The 20,847-nt window shown below is 41.5% G+C and overlaps 1 protein-coding gene across 1 annotated transcript in view; it reads left to right on the forward strand.

Annotated features, from left to right (window-relative positions):
- LUZP1 (leucine zipper protein 1) overlaps positions 1 to 20,847 on the forward strand; it is a 73,244-nt gene that overhangs the window by 41,012 nt on the left and 11,385 nt on the right. The window contains exon 2 of the mRNA XM_075264610.1: positions 2,539 to 2,603. The gene's annotated coding sequence lies outside the window, so the exon portion shown is untranslated. The remainder of the gene's footprint in view (positions 1 to 2,538; positions 2,604 to 20,847) is intronic.

Below are 20,847 nucleotides of genomic sequence, written 5' to 3' on the forward strand. Positions count from 1 at the left end.
GCTTATGTAGCATCTGTATGGTGATATTACATATAGAGTTCTATTTTCTACTCTTCTGATTCTGATATATTTATTATTTGGGGTTCACTTAGTCCTCATCCGTGGGAGGGTTGCGGTTACCAACTGCCACATTATGGGAGATTTACCTCTCCTGTTTGTCTTCCCGTATTTTGTATAGGTTTCTGTTATTTTTTTGGATATTTATTAATAAACTATAATTATTTTTAGTATACTTTTGTGCTCTGGGTTATTCTTTGGTAGATACACTAATAATGAAGCTAATGGTCTCTGAAGCTAGAAAAACAGAACCTTTTTCAGAGCGACAGACCTGTGATCTTCCGGCAATTATATCAGCACAGGTCCGTCACCCTGAAAAACTTTGTTCTGCAGGCTGAATGCTGGCATCATAGACTTCTATTGGAGGTTCTTCCCCTACTTCCACTCTATATTGTGAGGGTGCTTCAGACAGTGGAAGATTGAGGATTCATTTGACACAACTGTGGAAGATTCCTATTGGGAGAATGCTCCTGACATTGCACTACAGCTAGAATCTGGGATAGTAACGTGCATAGAAAGGAGGAGTTTCCAGTGCAATAAAACTTATCTACTTTATAATCAACATTTATATAACATTTTATGGGAAGAATATGCAAATCTGTCTTCCTTGATGTAATTAGGAAGTCAGAAGCTGCCTCAGTGTTGCAAACCAATAGAGGGCGCTCACTGGAATGTGCAAGCCTGTCTTATGACAGAACGCCAGTGAAATAACCCAATAAAGGCTGCTCCCTTTAGCATCATGCTCGACCTTCCAAGAGGCCTTTATTTTGCAATGACGCTGGGATTGATGGAGTGCTAAAGACTTAATAAATCTCCACACACCTATATGGTGGTCTCTCCCTAAGGAGTGACAATATCCCCTTAACCCTGTCTATAACATTTTACATTGGCAGTGTGACACAGGGGTGGTGGCACCAACATTGTAACAGATTGACTGGTGAGGCCAGAGTCAAAAAAAAAAAAAAAAAAAAAGGTTGATTTTCATAGCACGAATAGGTAATATGATATGTCTGCCTAATTTAGGGCTAGTTCAAACGTGGGCAAAGAGGCTGATTTTGACAGTGGATTTCACTTCAACATCAGCCCCTTTACAATGTAGCCCTATGTGAACAGCTAGCTTTTTTTCTGCTAGGTTATTTTTCTGCTTTTTTTTTCTGCTAGCAGAAAAAAGAAGCGACATGACCTTTCTTCAGGCGTTTTACGCCTGAAGAAAGCAATAGAAGTGAATGGGAGGCAAAAACCGCGCGTTTTTTTGCAAAAATAAGCGACGCTGTTTTTGCAAAAAACTGCGCGGAAAAAAACGCTAGCGTTTTTTTCAGCCCATTCTCTTTATGGGAGGGGAAAACAGCCTGGCTTTTTTTTTTTTTTTTGGAAGCTGTTTTTTACAAAAAAAAGCTCCAAAAAAAGTTTGGCAAGGTAAACAAAAAGCTTCCTAATTAGGAAGCGGTTTTTTTCAGGACCAAAATAAGCCAGGAGGTTTTTACGTGTGAACTAGCCCTAATAAAAGTGTGGGGTTTTTTTAAGTGCATGTTGGAAGCTGCTGTATTTATCTCATTATCCGAGGTAGAGCATTCCAAAGCACCACTGCAGCTGGAGAAAAATCTTGGCGAATGGAGTGGAATGTTCGGATAGCAGAGAATACAAGTCTATGGTCATTGGAAGAACAGAGAGGAAGGGTAGGTTGGTAGATAGAGATGAGGTAGGAGTTGTAGGGTGGGGCAGTGCTGAAGGGGGGGGTTGTAAGAAGTTTTAAATTGTATTCAGTGGAGGATGGGCGACTAGTACATTGACTGCTACAAGGAAAAAATTAAGTGAATCATTTTGTGTGTTACATGGTCTCCCCCCTCCCCGCATGGAAACATACGTGTGTCAGTGCATTTTGATTCCTCTTTTTTAATATGTATTTACATATAACAAAAACAAACTATATATATAAATTTTGAATCCCTGCCAACCCAAAGAACATGTAACTGCACAGTGAACACCATGAAAAAAATGCATAACAAAATAGGACAATTGCACATTTTAGGGTTTGTTTGTTTTTTCTTCCAATTGTACCTTGTTCAGATTTTTTTTTTCCAGCTTCCCAGCATAATACGTAGTGTAGTGTAGTGTAGTGTAGTGTAGTGTAGTGTAGTGTAGTGTAGTGTAGTGTAGGTGTGGCAATTGTGTTGCTAGACAAATCTGAAGTGAAAACCCAGGTGATCTCATGATGACGTATGCAAAACACTGAATCCTATTACTATGAATTTACTACATGCTGTAGATAAGGCAAACTTGAGTCTTGGTTTTCATGTTGCACAGACATTTTCCTAGAATGACAGAAATGCTGTATCTCCAGATACATCAGAGGGAAATAATAATGTGCTTTGTAACTGTTAGTACCTTTGTCTACATGGGTGTCACTACCTGGTGCTGTATGTTTAACTAATGCTCTAATAATTCTCTCAGCTTGATATATGCTTCGTTCATCTTTTGCAGATAGAGATACAGAAATCTGATGTGTGTTAGCCCTGCTCATAACTGGAATGTATAACTCTTGACAGGTATGTTGTTTTTTTTGTTGTTGTTTTTTGGGGGGTTTTATATTCATTTTTTTTTTTTTTTTTTTTTTTTTCTCATTTTGCCTCTATTCAACAATGTGATATGTTTAGGATAGACAAGTAAAATTGTTTCTGTATACATTTTTTACAGCAAATTTCACCTATTTAATGAAAGGTATAAAATCTGCAACAAGGAATTGACCTGGTCCAAATTCGTATATCATTCTGCTTGAGGTAGAAAAAAAAAATTTGAGGCCAAGGCTCCACGTAGCATCACACAGCAAAAACGCACTGTGGGAAAAACCGCGACGGCAACGCATCACAATTCTTTCCGCAGTGCTTTAGACCAAAAGTTTGCAGACATTTCCTCTGCTGGCTTTGTTTTATTTATACCTGTGGGGAAACCATCGGCGTTTTCATAGGTATTATTGACATGCTGCGGTTTCCAAAACCACGGCATGTTAGCAGCGCCGTTTTTACCGCAAAGTGGGCATGGAGTTCTCTAGAATGAAAAATCATTGTCTCTGCATAAACTGTTTGTGACTCCAAGGGCAGGGGTAACATGGACACTGCATAGAATCCTATTCACTTTGCAATGACTGTAAAACACAGTGGGTTTTGCCACAGCATTCACACAATGTGGGTGCCCGGCCTAAAAGCAGATTTTTTTTTTTTGTTCCTTTTCAGTTTGGATTATTTTCTGAAGATATGTGCATGCAGGTGTAGGCTGAAGTGATATGCATGAACTATACACATGTTAAACAACAAAGGAACTATGGCTGTCTGTAAAGTACAATAACCCTTTTTCTAAAACCATGACATACCTGATCCTGCTCAGCCTTTGAATGTGTTATGCTGCTTATGCTTCCAACAATAATATCTGAACATGATTGGATACTATTGGTAGAATCTTTCAGTATAGTAACTGTATACGAGGGGACCTGTTTAAGGGTGTCTCTGCATTCTTCAGTAAAGTTTACATACAATATAGTGGCAATTCCTTATTTATATTAGGATGAAATTTGTAATTATAGACCCATTATACAAGGAGAGGCCATTGAAGTCTAGATGGGTGTTCTCAAAATCAATCCTCCATGACCGCATCATAGGAGTTAGGGCTCTCCCTCTAATAGAGACAGGGCAGGAAGAAGCACAATACCACCCAACTCCCATATCTTAGTGTTCTTCCTGTACATATTAGGGATCCCAGAAGATACTGCCAGTAGTCTGGCAGCAGAAAAATACCTTTTTCACTTACCGGTGCACAGTCCATCGATTTTGTCCTGGGGCCTACCTGTGTCCTCAGACCAAGCGGTCCTCAGAACATGCCGGCTGAAGTCTTACTACAGCTGCAATTCTCCTTGTTGGAGAACCTCCTTCCGGTGCGCAACCCATCCTGGGATGCATGTGTGTGGGGGAAAGAGGGGGCTAATTAAAATAGATATATATACACTCACCGGCCACTTTATTAGGTACACCATGCTAGTAACGGGTTGGACCCCCTTTTGCCTTCAGAACTGCCTCAATTCTTTGTGGCATAGATTCAACAAGGTGCTGGAAGCATTCCTCAGAGATTTTGGTCCATATTGACATGATGGCATCACACAGTTGCCGCAGATTTGTCGGCTGCGCATCCATGATGCGAATCTCCCGTTCCACCACATCCCAAAGATGCTCTATTGGATTGAGATTTGTGACTGTGGAGGCCATTGGAGTACAGTGAACTCATTGTCATGTTCAAGAAACCAGTCCGAGATGATTCCAGCTTTATGACATGGCGCATTATCCTGCTGAAAGTAGCCATCAGATGTTGGGTACATTGTGGTCATAAAGGGATGGACATGGTCAGCAACAATACTCAGGTAGGCTTTGGCGTTGCAACGATGCTCAATTGGTACCAAGGGGCCCAAAGAGTGCCAAGAAAATATTCCCCACACCATGACACCACCACCACCAGCCTGAACCGTTGATACAAGGCAGGATGGATCCATGCTTTCATGTTGTTGACGCCAAATTCTGACCCTACCATCCGAATGTCGCAGCAGAAATCGAGACTCATCAGACCAGGCAATGTTTTTCCAATCTTCAATTGTCCAATTTCGATGAGCTTGTGCAAATTGTAGCCTCAGTTTCCTGTTCTTAGCTGAAAGGAGTGGCACCCGGTGTGGTCTTCTGCTGCTGTAGCCCATCTGCCTCAAAGTTCGACGTACTGTGCGTTCAGAGATGCTCTTCTGGCTACCTTGGTTGTAACGGGTGGCTATTTGAGTCACTATTGCCTTTCTATCAGCTCGAAGCAGTCTGGCCATTCTCCTCTGACCTCTGGCATCAACAACGCATTTCCGCCCACAGAACTGCCGCTCACTGGATGTTTTTTCTTTTTCGGACCATTCTCTGTAAACCCTAGAGATGGTTGTGCATGAAAATCCCAGTAGATCAGCAGTTTCTGAAATACTCAGACCAACCCTTCTGGCACCAACAACCATGCCACGTTCAAAGGCACTGAAATCACCTTTCTTCCCCATACTGTTGCTCGGTTTGAACTGCAGGAGATTGTCTTGACCTTGTCTACATGCCTAAATGCACTGAGTTGCCGCCATGTGATTGGCTGATTAGAAATTAAGTGTTAACGAGCAGTTGGACAGGTGTACCTAATAAAGTGGCCGGTGAGTGTATATGTATACATATATATATATATATATATATATATATATATATACACACACACACACAATGTATATAATAATAATAATAAATTTTATTTCTATAGCGCCAACATATTCCGCAGCGCTGTACAATTTGTAGGGTTCAAATACAGACAAGAAAGATACATTACAAAGAAAGTCATTTCACACAATGGGACTGAGGGCCCTGCTCACAAGAGCTTACAATCTATGAGGTAGAGGGGGTGACACAAGAGGTAGCAGGGGCGGCATTGCTTATGCAGAGGTCAGACACTTTTGTAATAGAGGTGACTGTCATTACACAAACATAAAACTTTATGAGCTGTCAACAGTCGTGTCCTTTAACATGTGGATGGAGCTTGGACAGATACAGTTATCCTGAGATGACCTCATATGATATCATGTGGGGAAATGTGGGAGCGGGGACAGAGGAAGGTTAAGGGTTTACGTTAGGAATTGTGATAGGCTTGTCTGAAAAGCTGCATCTTTAGTTTGCGTTTGAAGCTGTAGAAATTGGGAGTTAATCTGATTGTCCGGGGTAGAGCATTCCAGAGAAGTGGTGCAGTTCGGAAGAAGTCTTGTATACGAGCGTGGGAGGTTCTGATAATAGAGGATGTAAGTGTTAGGTCATTGAGTGACCGGAGTACACGGGTTGGGCGGTAGACAGAGATGAGGGAGGAAATGTATGGAGGTGCGGCATTATGGAGAGCCTTGTGGATGAGAGTGATAACTTTATATTTTATTCTATAATGAATAGGCAGCCAATGTAGCGACTGGCACAGACCAGAGGCATCGCTGTAGCGTCTAGCCTGATAGATGAGCCTGGCCGCTGCATTCAGAATAGATTGTAGAGGGGAGAGTTTAGTGAGGGGAAGACCCATTAGTAAGGAGTTACAGTAGTCAAGGCGAGAATGAATCAGAGAGACAATATGTATCTCTTGTAAGGAAAGGGCGTATTCTGGAGATGTTTTTGAGGTGGAGGTGACATGAACGTGCGAGTGATTCAACATGAGGGGTGAAGGAAAGGTCTGCGTCAAACATGACCCCGAGACATCGGGCCTGCTGCCTAGTAGTTATAGTAAGGCCTGAGACTGCAATGGATATATCAGGGACAGATTTATTAGATGGTGGAAACAGTAGTAGTTCAGTCTTGGAAAGATTTAGTTTCAGATAGAGTGAGTACATGATATTAGAGACAGCAGAGAGACAGTCACTGGTGTTCTGTATGAGTGCAGGGGTGATGTCCCGGGAAGATGTGTATAATTGGGTGTCATCAGCATAAAGATGGTACCTGAAGCCAAATCTGGCGATGTTTGTCCAATGGGGGCTGTGTAGAGAGAAAAGAGGAGGGGGCCTAGGACCGAGCCCTGAGGAACCCCAACAGCAAGGGAAAGAGGGGAGGAAACAGAGCCCGCAAATGATACACTGAAGGTGCGGTCTGAGAGATAAGAGGAGAACCAGGAGAGCGCAGTGTCATTGAGGCCAACTGAGCGGAGCATAGTGAGGAGGAGTTGATGGTCAACAGTGTCAAAAGCTGCAGAGAGGTCCAGAAGAATAAGAAGAGAGAAGTCGCCATTGGATTTAGCCATTAGAAGATCATTGGAGACTTTTGTGAGAGCCGTTTCAGTAGAGTGCAGAGCGCGGAAGCCAGATTGTAAGGGGTCCAGCAGAGAGTTAGCAGAGAGATAGCGTATTAAACGAGAATAGACCAGGCGTTCCAAGAGTTTAGAGATGAAGGGGAGGTTAGAGACAGGTCGATAGTTAGCAGCACAGGATGGGTCCAGGGAGGGTTTTTTCAATAGCGGGGTTATAACAGCATGCTTGAAGGAGGATGGGAAGATTCCAGAAGAGAGAGAGAGGTTAAAATTTTTTAGTAAGGTAAGTAGTGACAGCAGGCGACAGAGATTGGAGAAGGTGTGAGGGGAAGGGGTCACTGCTGCAGGTTGTAGGGCGAGATGAAGAAAGTAGTTGGGAGACTTCCTCTTCTGTAACAGGTTCAAAAGATGAGAATGGACAGTCTGAAGTGCGGTTGGTGAGGGGATCATTGCTATGGTAGGTGGTGGGATCAATGCCACCTGGGGCTTGGGCAGTAATTTCCTGACGGATCTTATCAATTTTAGCATGGAAATACGTGGCTAGGTCATCAGCACTAAGGTCTGTGAATGGCGTCTGCACCTTGGGTGTGAGTAAGGAGTGAAAAGTGTCAAAAAGCCTTTTAGGGTTGCTGGAGAGAGAAGAAATGAGGGCGGTGAAATAGTCTTGCTTGGCGAGGTAAAGGGCAGAACTATATGTTTTAAGCATAAATTTGAAGTGGAGGAAATCTGCAGGTGAGCGTGATTTTCTCCAGAGACGTTCGGCAGACCTAGAGCACCGCTGAAGAAATCGTGTCTGTGGCGTGTGCCAGGGCTGCTGCCTCCTACGTGGGACTTTACGAGTGGAGGGGGGAGCCACCTCATCCAATGCATTTTTAAGGGTTTCATTATAGTGACTGGTGGCCAGATTGGGACAGGAGATTGAGGAGATGGGGGACAGAGAGGACTGTAGAGTGTCTAAGAGGTGCTGGGTGTCGATAGTACGCAAGTTCCTATATGTGTGTTGGGTAGGTGTATCTTGTGAAGGGGAGAGGGCACTGATGGTGAGAGACAGAAGGTTATGATCAGAGAGGGGCAGAGCAGAGTTAGTAAATTTAGAAACTGTGAGGAGTCGATGGAAGACAAGATCAATCGTGTTTCCACCTACATGTGTGGCAGAAGAAGAACATTGTGAAAGACCAAGAGAAGTGGTTAATGAGAGAAACTGTGAGGCAGCTGGGGAGTGGGGGGTGTCAATAGGGATATTAAAGTCACCCATGATGAGGGTAGGAATGTCACTGGATAAAAAGTGGGGAAGCCAAGAAGCAAAGTGGTCCAAAAATTGGTAGGGTGAGCCAGGTGGACGGTAGATCACGGCTACTTGTAAGGAGAGTGGGCGAAAAAGTCTGATAGCATGGACTTCAAATGAGGAGAAAGTGAGTGATGGTACCGGTGGAATGGCCTGAAAAATGCACTGTGGTGACAGAAGTAAGCCTACCCCACCACCCTGCCTGTTGTCAGGCCTAGAGGTATGTGAGAATTGTAGGCCACCATGAGACAAAGCAGCAAGGGAGGCTGTGTCTGCCTGCTGGATCCAAGTTTCAGTAAGGGCGAGCAGGCCGAGGGATTTACTAAGGAATAAGTCATTAATGTATTCTAGTTTGTTACACACTGAGGGGGCATTCCAGAGAGAGCAGTTAAAAGAGACAGGGGAGAGATGAGGAGAAGGAACACTGTAAATATTGATGAGGTTTGTAGGACTTCTATGTATATTGCATCCTTTCCTTAGATTTGAATTTTTTTAAATAAACGAAGAATAAAAAAGTGTCCTAAAATGCCTAGTTGAAAATATACAAAAATACATTTCTAATACAGTGAATACCATATTGGGGGGAAAAATATCAAAAACTCCAAACTTCTTTTTTTTTTGCCGCTTCACTTCCCATCAAAGATTCTCTAAAATGGAATAACTAAAAAGTGCATAAGTCCACACACAAAAAAGATTCCTTATGCACAGAGTTCAAAAATGGAATTTGAAAGCTGAGGAGTTAAAAACTAAATCGGGAAGGGATTACACTGTCTAAAATTACAAGCTACCTTAAGTTAGAATCTATTCTATTTGTACAATTCTGGGTGGGGGGTCTAAAAGGGGTAAAAAAAAAAAGTGCATTGCCCTATGGATTAAAAAAAAATAAATAAATAAAATAATAATAATAATAAAAAAGTAATATAAAAAGTTTTGTATTTAAAAGGGTATTCCCATGTACATAACCATATCTATATTTGTAGATAATTAAAAGTTAAATTTTTTTTGCAAATATAAGTAATTAAAAATTCTGCAAAGTTTTAAAGATTTTCTCTAACGTTTTAGTGGTGACAGTCTGTTGTCTTGATCGGTTGTCAATGGTTACGACCACTAATGCAGAAATATTTATGGTCTGGGACTTGTCAGGAACCCAGCTATGATTTTCTTATTGTAGCCGGGTTATCAGGCAGGGACACTACATGTATCAGAAGATATCATGGCTGATTTTTTGACCTTAGAAAGTTCCTGCATTCATGGTCGTATCCACTGCCAACCGATCAAGACAACAGACCATGACCACAAGATATTTAGGGAAAATCTCTAAAACTCTGCAAAATGTTTACTTATATTTGCAAAAATGTTTAACTTTAAATTTTTAAAAAACTACGTACATGGGAATACCCCTTTAAGTCTCCTGTGGTGCTTTCATGAAGGGTTGATTTTGAGAAAATAGAATTAGACTTACTGGTATTCAGTTTCTGGGAATCCCTCCATGACAGCACCCGTATTTCCTTCCCTTTTTTATTTGATCACACTGGACAAGAAATTTTTACAAAAGTTTTGTTTCCTTGAAAATTTTAGGTGATTATGATAAACCCATTTAAGCTAAGCAGAAATATAATTTTAGATAATCTCATGTTTCTCAAATTTTTTACGTGATACAGACTGTGTTATTGATTATGAAGCATGTAAATGTTACCAGCAGCATTACGTCAAATGAACAAAAAGTGTTTTGCTGCTGATTTTCTTTTGTACTTAATGTCTGGTGCATCCTGTATTAGTGTCCAGCAATAGTCAGCTAGCATTGATGGATAACGCTTTTCCATCATGGCAATATCCTGGTGAAACTTCGCCATGTTCATCACTGACTGCACCAAGATTTGCAAGGAAAAAATCCAAATGAGAATGCAGAAAATGAATTTGCAGTGACCTGTTACACTTCATCACTTTGTAAACTTCAAGAAGGTTGTCAACCAATTCGATGTAGTTTGGTGCTCGATAGTTGCCAAGGAAATTCTCTGAAATATCCTTGAAAGATTTCTAAGCAACTTTCTCAGGCCCCACCAGCAGCTCTTCAAAGTGCTTGTCGTTCATGATGTGTCTGATTTGTTGACCAACAAAAATGCCTTTCTTACTCTTGGCATCAGTTATTCCTGGGGACATAGGTCTCAAATAACTAAAACCTTCTGCTTCATTGTTCATTGCTTTCACAAAATTTTTCATCAGCCCAAGTTTTATGTGAAATGAAGCAGAAATATCATTCCTGGGTCCACAAGTGCTTTATGTGCAATATTTTTCTGCCCGGGAGTCAATTGGTTAAGGATTCTACTGTAATGTGACTGGTTAACACCGTTGTTCCATTCGCAAATGAAACAGCAGTACTTGGTATATCTGAGCTGCAATCCAATTGTAGTTACTGTATATGATGTGTTTCAACAACAGTTCCCTGGTCTTTCTTTTATGTGTGCAGCATAGCCAACAGGTATCGAAGGGTGAACATTACCATTATGTAACCTTGAGACTTTAAAACTCATGTGTCAATAAACAGACGCCAATGATTCGGCTCATGCACACAACCCAAAGATCCAAACCACCAATCAATGTCTGTGCAGAAACACAGGTTGTTAATGTGTTCAAAAAACTGAGTTAAGTTATCTTGGCGGCTTAGAAAGACAAAAACTTTTGTACCAGGTAACAGCAAATGCTATCTTTAAAGTCTTGAAACCAGTAACTCTGCATTTGCTTTTGACAAACTTAAGTCCTGGACCAAGTCCTTCAGTTCTGGCTGTGTTTATAAGATGAGGTTCACCAGACACACACAGCTCAGCCTGAATCAGCGTTTTTCCCCAACTCTGAACTATGGACTGTAACAGCTTAATCGGCTGCCTCCTCTAGGCTCTATGTCTCTGGTGGCTTTGCTACTGGAAGAGTGTCATCATGTGGCACTGGTCTCATAGCTAAAAGCAGATTGGACTATTCAATGCATCTTTTATTCTTAGCAGAGAAACCAGGGACATTGGTTAGACAGAAGTAACAATTGGTCCCATGATCATTCCGTTCCCACCATATCATTGGAACTGCAAACGGCATTGACTTGCGAGAACCGGCCAACCTCTAAGATAAACAGCACATCTTGCACAATAGATGCGAGGAGCCCAGGATTTGTCTTGATCACCCATTTTGCATCCAAATTACAGCTCATAGATTTTCATGATGAGAGCTATCATTGTGCGTCTTTGAGGCTTAAGCGTGTACTCTCCACAAATGTAACAGAAGGTATTGTGACTGTTCCAACAAGGATGAGACATTATAGCTATATGGGATCATACTAGAGTAGTTTATAGCTGCTTACATTTGAAATAACTCGCAGAATCTTTGCAAGAAGACATTACATCCTCCACAGGTAGCGACCAGACTTGTTTAGACATGTGTAGTTGTGTCTAGTCTGTAACAATTCTACTGAAGTTTTGCAACTTCATTGAAGTGCAAAGAATTCATGCCTTTGCCTATAAATTACATAACCACACAGCACATACACTGAGTGGCCAAAAGTCATGGGAAGGTACCGGATGCGCCATTAATAGCAGGTCGCCCCTCCGCGAGCCCTGATAACTGCAGCAAGACAAGGCATAGACTCCATGAGGTATTGGAAGAGTTCTGGAGGGATATTGATTATTGATCCACATAGTCTGCACTGCAGCCCACATTTGGTCCTGTGTAGTTGGCGCTGGCTCCATGGAGCGGACACTGGTATCCACAGCATCCCATAAATGCTCTATGGGGTTGAGGTCGGTGAGCGGGCAGGCCAATCGAGGGTCATGAGGTGACTGCTGTGTTCATTAAGACAGTACTGTGCCACCAACGAGCGATAACATGTTGCATTGTCCTGTTGGTACACAGCATCCCCATCTGGGAACTCCAACACCAGAAAGGGGTGAAGATGGTCTGCCATAATTTGCATGTATTGAGCACCCGTCATTGATCCCAGCACGTGGACAATGGGGCCCAATTGTGACCATGTCAACACGGCCCAGACCATGACGGAGCCACCTCCCGCCTGGCATGCAGGATCCTGGTGTAAATGGGGTCCTGACTCCCCAAATTGAAATCGGCGGGGATTTGACACACAGTAGACCAGGGGTGCCCAATACATTGATCGCGATCTACCGGTCGATCGCGAAGGATGAATGGGTCGATCGCGGGATCGGTGTCTGCTTGTTGACAGCACAGGCTGAGAATCATCTCTGGACATTGGCAGGCCGGGGCCTTGCACTCATTCGCAGTCAGGGCTGCGGCAGCCCCGCCTGCCAGCGCCCGGAGATGATTCTCAGCCTGCTTTGTGAACAAGCAGACACCGGAGAGCTGTCTCCTGCTCTCACGCTCCGCCCCGGCCTTGCCCCACCCCCGCCACAAGAAGTGGGTAGTAGATCTTATCCCTTTGTCAGTTTCTAAAGTAGCTCACATGCTCAAAAAGTGTGAGCACCCCTGCAGTAGACCATTGAGAGCACCGTACAATTCTGTAGAGGTGATGTTACGTCCATTACGTCCAACACTCGTGGTCGACCGGTGCGCCGGTTTACGCGGCTGCCAACGTTGTCTCTGTGATATTACAGGTCCACCCGAGACACTGTTGACCTCAGAAACCAAAATTCCCGGGTAAACTACAAAATACTATGCCCCATGTGTATTGCACCAATTATCATCCTACGTTCAAAATCACTTAACTCGCGACATGCTTCCCTGTTCACGAGACACCTGTCTGCATCAGACTGCTCAGATATCCTGGCGACACTAGTGTCATAGGCCGCATCGCGTCACACCGTTTGAGCTTCATATCTGACACAACCAGCACTGGGACACGACTTCCCATGACTTTTGGCCACTGAGTATATATTGTGTTTAATTCTTGAACAGCCTAAAAATATGAAAAAATATGAAAAAATAAAATAAAATTTGTAAAACAGAAGATTTCTGAAAAACGGTACGTGACAGGAAATTTTCGAGGCGAATTTCATGATCAGCAGCTCAACTTGCATAAGAAACACTCAAAAGTGTTCAGGAAGCAAAATCTTTATTGACCAGTGTTTAAAGTGAACATGTTTTATGAAGTAATAGATCTGTTCTTCTGTGCTAATAGTAATTTGATAAATACTGAAGTGTGGGAGAGGAAGGGGCTAGCTTTTTAACCTTGAGTGCTTCTCCTTGTTCCTGTTAGAAGCAGAGCCCTAACTCCTGTGGTGGTGTCATGGCGGCGAATTACCAGAAAGTCTCATTCTAATTTTGCGATTAATTGCAGTTCTATAGAGCAATCTCATGTGCACGCAGTGATTTGGGGATCTTGCGATCAAACTTAAGTATTTACATGTTTAAATGATTGCAATTTATAAATCTTATGCATTATTGGAGCAGAGAAAGAAACAGAAACCTTTTTACGTGGGCTTCCTAAAATGGACATCCCTTCTAATCCTATTATCTCTCATATCTAAAAAGGTTGCCTTAATGAGAATTTAGCATTGCTCTGTGATGATTTTAGTCACTGAACTCCTTTTAGGGCTTTATAAAATATTAAGTCCATTATACAAAAGCTTTTGATTCCAGAATATTACCTATTGTTGAGTTCAAATGGGTCTCCCAGAAGACAAGTAACCATTGTACTCTAAAGGTTGAGTGTATTGGAAAAAATACTGTCTCGCTATCAATCGAAAATATATTGGCATTTACATTGTAAAGTGATAACAGCTGTCATTTATTTCCGGTCTTAACACCTTCCCACTGCAGCCATTTTGCTTCATAGTACCAGGCTTCTTCTGCCTACAGTATATTTACTGTTTTAAAGAGGACCTTTCACTCCCTCCACAAACTTCAGTTCTTGGCATCTTTTAATCGCCACTGCTCTAATCATTTCATCTCAGTTGGAATTCGGTTTTTCACTCGCACCATTCCTGAGCAATTGGTGCAGTGAGTTTTGGAGCCTGATATGTTGTTCATAGGCTCTGTTGGGTAGGCAGAGACAGGAAAGGGGGACAGTGTCAGACCTCAGAATTTCACTTATTGCCTGTTCTGCCCACCTGACAGTACAGAGCTGAAATAGCAAATTTGGCACCAAAACTAACAGCACTTATTGTTCGGGAACGGTAGGGTCAAGAGAGAGACTACTAACTGTGCCTTAATCGGTGGCGCAGTGGCTGCACTTGGTGGAGGTGGTGAGAGATTTTCTTTTAACCGCATCCTACTGCAGCCATTTTTCACTTTTACATTTTGCTTTTTAAATGCTGCTAGAAAGTGGGCACAAATTGCTTAATGTCACCTGGATCTGAGAGTGAAAATAATTACACCAAATCAGAAAAGTCACAAGAGAAAACATGAAACACACTTTTAATGAATTAAAAGTAAAACTATAATAAGTGATGGGAGGAATTCAGCAGAAAATAACCACAAAAACATCATGAGGGGTCAATAGATGTGAATTAAGTCAATATATCGTGCTCAAAAGAGAGGAGTGCCTAGATAAGTATAAACAAACTAGTATAAAGCTGCCAAAAAGGCCTGCAATTCAGACAAGATCAATAAGGCAATCCAAAGCATAGTAAGTTAGTATCAACAAGACATGAGACAATACTGACCATGCACACTGTCCGTTCCCCAATGCACGTTTTGCTACCAAGGCTTTGTCTGGGGGAATGCAGAATAAGTGTGTGTACCCAAGTATTTAACTGGGTCCTTGTCCAATCATAATGCCCCATGCATGTTACACGTATAAAACAAAGGCAGGAAGTAGAATCAATACTTAATAAGGAATGCTCATATATTGCCGTCATAGCCATATATTGCATGTCATGCATGCGCAGTGTGAACACGCACCCACATAACTGGTAGTAATTCAATGCAGCTAATAGAAGCAAGCATGTAAAAAAATGTGAATTGAAATGTGAATTACCAATTCAAATCTAGACAAGGACCCCAGATTAAAGGGAATACATATTGAATCAAAATTTAGTAAAAAAAAAGAAATAAATAAAATGTGCAAACAAAAACCTCCTATTCACTATCTATAACAAGTATACGACAGATATCTACTACTCCTATTTGTACTAGTCAGGCTACAATACAGCACCGAAGAACCAGCGCTTGTAAATAATTATTTACAAAGACAACTAGATCTGGCCTGAGGCAGAAGATGGTACTGGTCTGAGTGGCAACATCTGTGCTCTGGGTGCTAAAGGCCCGTCCACAGTGCAGCAGCTGCCTCAATTGCATGTAGAATCCTTCTTTTTCCCCATAACTTTCTTTTTCATACATTTTCACTTATATTCAATAAAGAAATTGGTTTAACCACTTCCGGACCGCCCATTGGGCTTTTGCATCCGGATAGTGGCTTCCTTGTTCTGTAAGGACGTTCCGGTACATACTTGTAGTTTTTAGCAGCTGCATGAAGTCATGCAGCTGCTGAAACGGGGAGCTGGCTGTAACTAGAGACGGAGCTCCCATAGAAAAGGCATGGAAGGTTTATTACCGTCCCTGCCTTCCTATCAGTGTACACAGCACTCAATGAGTGCTGTATACACAGCTATGGGTGCCGCCATGATGCGTCTCCCCTCTGACTCTGGCGGTCACGTGATCCACTGGGATCAGAGTCTATTAGCGCTGCTGGGTACTTATGATGCACTGCATTCCATTTCACTCTGCTGTCAGTAATATAAATGTTTGAGAAGGCTTGAATGATTAGATCTTTGTTCAAACCCCTTCTGAAAATGAAAGTAGAAAATAGAACAGATGGACTTGCTATATCAGCTAGTCCTGCTGATGGCACAGTGCAGTACTGACCCAGGGTCTCTGCTGTGGATCAATTATTTTAGTTTGTCCAAGTTAATGAAGGGGTTAAGGGGATATTGTCACTCCTTAGGGAGAGACCACCATATAGGTGGGTGGAGACTTATTAAGCCTTTAGCACTCCACTTCGTAAAGGACCATGGGAAGAATATGCAAATCTGTCTTGCATGATGTAATTAGGAAGTCAGTTGCTGCCTCAGTATTGCAAACCAATAGAGGGTCAATACTTTTATTGGGTTATTTCACTGGAGTTCTGTCTTCCTAACTACATCAGGGAAGACAGGCTTACACATTCCAGTGAGCGCCCTCTATTGGTTTGCAATACTGAGGCACCAACTGACTTCCTAATTACATCATGGAAGACAGATTTGCATATTCTTCCCATGGTCCTTTGCGAAGTGGAGTGCTAAAGGCTTAATAAGTCTCCACACACCTATATGGTGGTCTCTCCCTAAGGAGTGACAATATCTGTCTAAGCCTCTCACCTCTACCAGGTTATAGTCCTCTCTACATCGAGCTGATGAGATGCAAGTACATGGAAACGGCTGTCCTCGATTGAGAGACTATACCTGGTAATAATCCCAGCGTCATTGCAAAACAAAGGCCTCTTGGAAGGTCGAGCATGATGCAAAAGGGAGCAGCCTTTATTGGGTTATTTGACTGGAATTCTGTCTTCCTAACTACATTAGGGAAGACAGGCTTGTGCATTCCAGTGAGCGCCCTCTATTGGTTTGCAATACTGAGGCAGCATTGACTTCCTAATTACATCATGGAAGACAGATTTGCATATTCTTCCCAAGTTAATGAATGAAGCTCAATAAATAATATGAGTGGTAGGGATTTGGGTCTAAAAATATAATAAAAACATAGCAGACTAGCTTTTACCCGCGACTTCGTCTGCGGTGATTTGAGAATTGGGCGGACACAGATGTGTGAAACTGTAAAAGTGCTTTAAAAAGTTTGGTGGGCTAGCAAATGTGATGTGATGTGTTTATATTGTGTATCTAGTGATACAGACAATGTGATGTGTTGTATTGTGTATGTCGTGATACAGACAATGTGATGTGTTGTATTGTGTATGTCGTGATACAGACAATGTGATGTGTTGTATTGTGTATGTCGTGATGCAGACAATGTGATGTGTTGTGTATGTCGTGATACAGACAATGTGATGTGTTGTATTGTGTATGTCGTGATACAGACAATGTGATGTGTTGTATTGTGTATGTCGTGATACAGACAATGTGATGTGTTGTATTGTGTATGTCGTGATACAGACAATGTGATGTTGTATTGTGTATGTCATGATACAGACAATGTGATGTGTTGTATTGTGTCAGACAATGTGATGTGTTGTATTGTGCATGTCGTGATACAGACAATGTGATGTGTTGTATTGTGCATGTCGTGATACAGACAATGTGATGTGTTGTATTGTGCATGTCGTGATACAGACAATGTGATGTGTTGTATTGTGTCAGACAATGTGATGTGTTGTATTGTGTCAGACAATGTGATGTGTTGTATAGTGGAAAGCTATATGTAAAATGTGAGTGAGTAGAGTGAGGGCTACTCCTGAGGTGACAGTAAGGAGTGTGCAGGCAGGTTGAGGCAGGAAATGCCAGGCAGTGTCTGTGAGTGTGTATGTAGTGATACAGACAATGTGATGTGTTATGTGAGTGAGTAGAGTGAGGGCTACTCCTGAGGTGACAGTAAGGAGTGTGCAGGCAGGTTGAGGCAGGAATTGCCAGGCAGTGTGTGAGTCTATAGCTGGGGCTCGGAGTCCTGCTTTTGTGAGTCTCCTGCTAGGAAGCCATGTTGTTTAGTGGCACCAAAAGTAGCCTGTGACTCAATCCTAAGGGAAAACTATGTTTGTGGAAAATTGCACGCAAATCCGTCCAGGCGTTTTAGCGTGATTGAGGAACAAACATCCAAACTCACAAACATCCAAACACACAAACTTTCACACTTATAATATTAGTAGGATGTTCTTGCTTTTTTGTTTTGTTTGTTTTTTTTGTTTTATGCCATTGATCAGCATTAGGCACAATGACTCTTAGCCTTTCCAACATTTGAGTAGGAAGGAACTATGTTGGCAGACCTTTCGCTGGTTATTAAAAACCGGTTCAACTTCATGAATTCAGTATGTGATGCAAATTGCCAATATGGGAATTAATAACTGCATTCTGACGTGTTCTTCGAGTGCACAATGCTGCCAGTTTCTGCTGTCCTTTAGAGAGGAGCGCTCTTCACACAGGTAATGGGGATTACTCACTGACACATCATAGTGCCATGTAAGTGACCTGGCTAAGCTCGACTGTTAATACTTGTAGTTTCCTAAATTCGCCACAAATGTGCAGTGCCCTGTAAAATATATTAGGGAAGTTGGCTCATAGCAAATATCTGGTTGCTGGTTAAATGACATTTGCAGATTATTCATATAAAAACCACAAACATATTGGCTCCATTTTCACTTCTAGATTATAGGGATAAAAATGACATGTAATTAGAAAGAGCTGAAGTGTGTACTGTATTATGTAACCAGGCATTACATTATTTTTTTTTTCCTTTCCTTTTTGCAGAATACATAATGATTTAGTCAATGTGAGTTTCAATGATGAAAAAAACACTGTAGACCATATTATAGACAAGTTTTGTTTTGGTTTTTATCCTTTAGGAAATTTAACTCTTCATAAGAATGAATTTTAATAAAAAAAAAAAATTGCCAAAAAAATTTCTAAATTTAAAGGGGTGTCCCAAACTAGACATCTATAGTGTGTCCACGGTATACACCAAAAGCATCTCAAAGATGTGAGCCTTACCCTTATATCTCCAGAACAGGGAATTCCCTCACCTCCATTCTGCCTGGCGAGTCAGCTGCTAGTGCTGCATCTGAACAGAGAATGAATACAAGGGAGAATTCACTTGTAGGTTCTTCTACTAAAGAAAGGCACATCTTGAATTCTGATGCAATTTAAAAATGTTCTTGTAGTATTTAGTATTTTGAATTACACCCATACATGTTTATTGCAATGTTTCAAGCGGACTGTAACAGACCCTTTGAAATCCTCTGAGGTGCATCTGCTGGTGCACCCGATAAGCATCAAAAAGGGCTCATCATACTGTGCCCAAAACATTGCTATCAAATGTATGGGTGCATCTCAAGAAAATGACAATAAAATTCCTATTATGTCATATTTTGCTTTAAATTTCATGTACTATGTAATAGTCCCAGGCATGATCTACCTCTAATTCCAACAAATATGTATGCCTTACTAAAATTGTAAGCTTGAGCTATTTTTCCTCTTCTCAGCACTAGTTTAAACAGATGGGGTTTACAGTGTCCTATAACTGCTGATTCAGGTCATGCAGTCATCTGCGTGTATGTGCTTGAGAGCAAATTCTGATTACTTAACAAAATGTTCGTTTGCAGGCAATGCTGTAACTGAAAAAATCCAATTCTAAACTGTGTGTGTGTGTGTATATGTTTTAATACACAGATATGCATATGTTTGTTATATAGATAATATATTCGCATTGAGAAAAAAAAAATACATTAGAACCTGTTTTAATTCGCACGCTCTCATAGAAATGAATGGAAGTGGCCGGCATGCAGACTTTGCTGGCAGCCGGCCGCTTAACTCCCCGCGTGCTACGTCCATTCATTTCTATGGGAGCGTGCTATTCGAAACGTCTGTTTCGAGTAGTGTTTGCTCATCTCTAATCAGATGTAACGTTTTTCTGCAAAACCCATTATGCAGTTATGTTTCAGGCAGATATGTAAATGATAGCTGGTGTGGTCTGGTTAGGTCTTGCCACAATAGGGTGTAAAGGTACTTGTCCCATTGCCCTATAGTCCTCCGAGACTATTTTTGGGTGGGACCTCTTGGTGCGAGATTGTAGACTGCAAGACTGCACTGAAAGCCATTTTACTCGGCTAATAGACTTTGATAAGGAGCGTATCATTGTACTGGAGGAAACAGGAGGGTCATTTTGACAAATTGCCCATAGCTGACACAAAGGTCAAGTAATCAACAATTGATTATTTGTCCTTCGTTCTGGCTGCTGCTTCCACTTGTCGATGGTTACGGTCACACCTTTCCAATATGTGATTCAGCAAATTGTACCTGCCCACAGCTCAATAAAGGAATCTCCTGGACTGTGACATCAGGTTTAGGCACAGTTCAGAGTGAGAAATAGAAGATCCACAAGGGACCTATCTGCCCTCTGCAAACCGCAACACCTGGGCTGATCTCCACTTTTGAAACTCCTTTAAGACCAGACATATTTATTTACTGCTGCGCTAATTGCTTTCTGGCTCCTGTACTATGTAGCAATTTTTCTACATGTTAGTTATTGTAGCTGGATATGACTAAGTTCTTGTGTGTGGGTTTTTTTTTTCTTTTTGTTTTATATAATTTGACCAAATTTTTGTTTTGTTATTTCTATTAGTGTGATGATTGTTTTTTAAAAGTTACATGTTAACTGTTTTTCATTTTTTTGCTGGTAGTTGTTCCTTACAAAATGGTTAATTGAGGCAGTGATCAGGGCTCTGTGTAGGCCAGTTAAGATTTTCTACACCTATAGTGGCTTGCAAAAGTATGCATGCCCCTTGGACTTTTTCACATTGTGTCACCCTACAGCCACAAACTTAAATGTATTTTATTGAGATTTTAAATGATAGACCAGCACAAAGTAGCACATAATTGTGAAGTAGAACGAAAATAATAAAATGGGTTCACGTGTCAGGGGACTCCAACTTACTGGAATTTCAGGAGTTCTGCAAAACTTGCATGTTGTCTGTGAACCAAACCAAATCTAAGTCTGTGCTAAAAAAAAAAACAAATCGCACACCTTCC

Source organism: Leptodactylus fuscus, chromosome 2, assembly GCF_031893055.1.
Source record: "Leptodactylus fuscus isolate aLepFus1 chromosome 2, aLepFus1.hap2, whole genome shotgun sequence".
NCBI lineage: Eukaryota > Metazoa > Chordata > Amphibia > Anura > Leptodactylidae > Leptodactylus > Leptodactylus fuscus.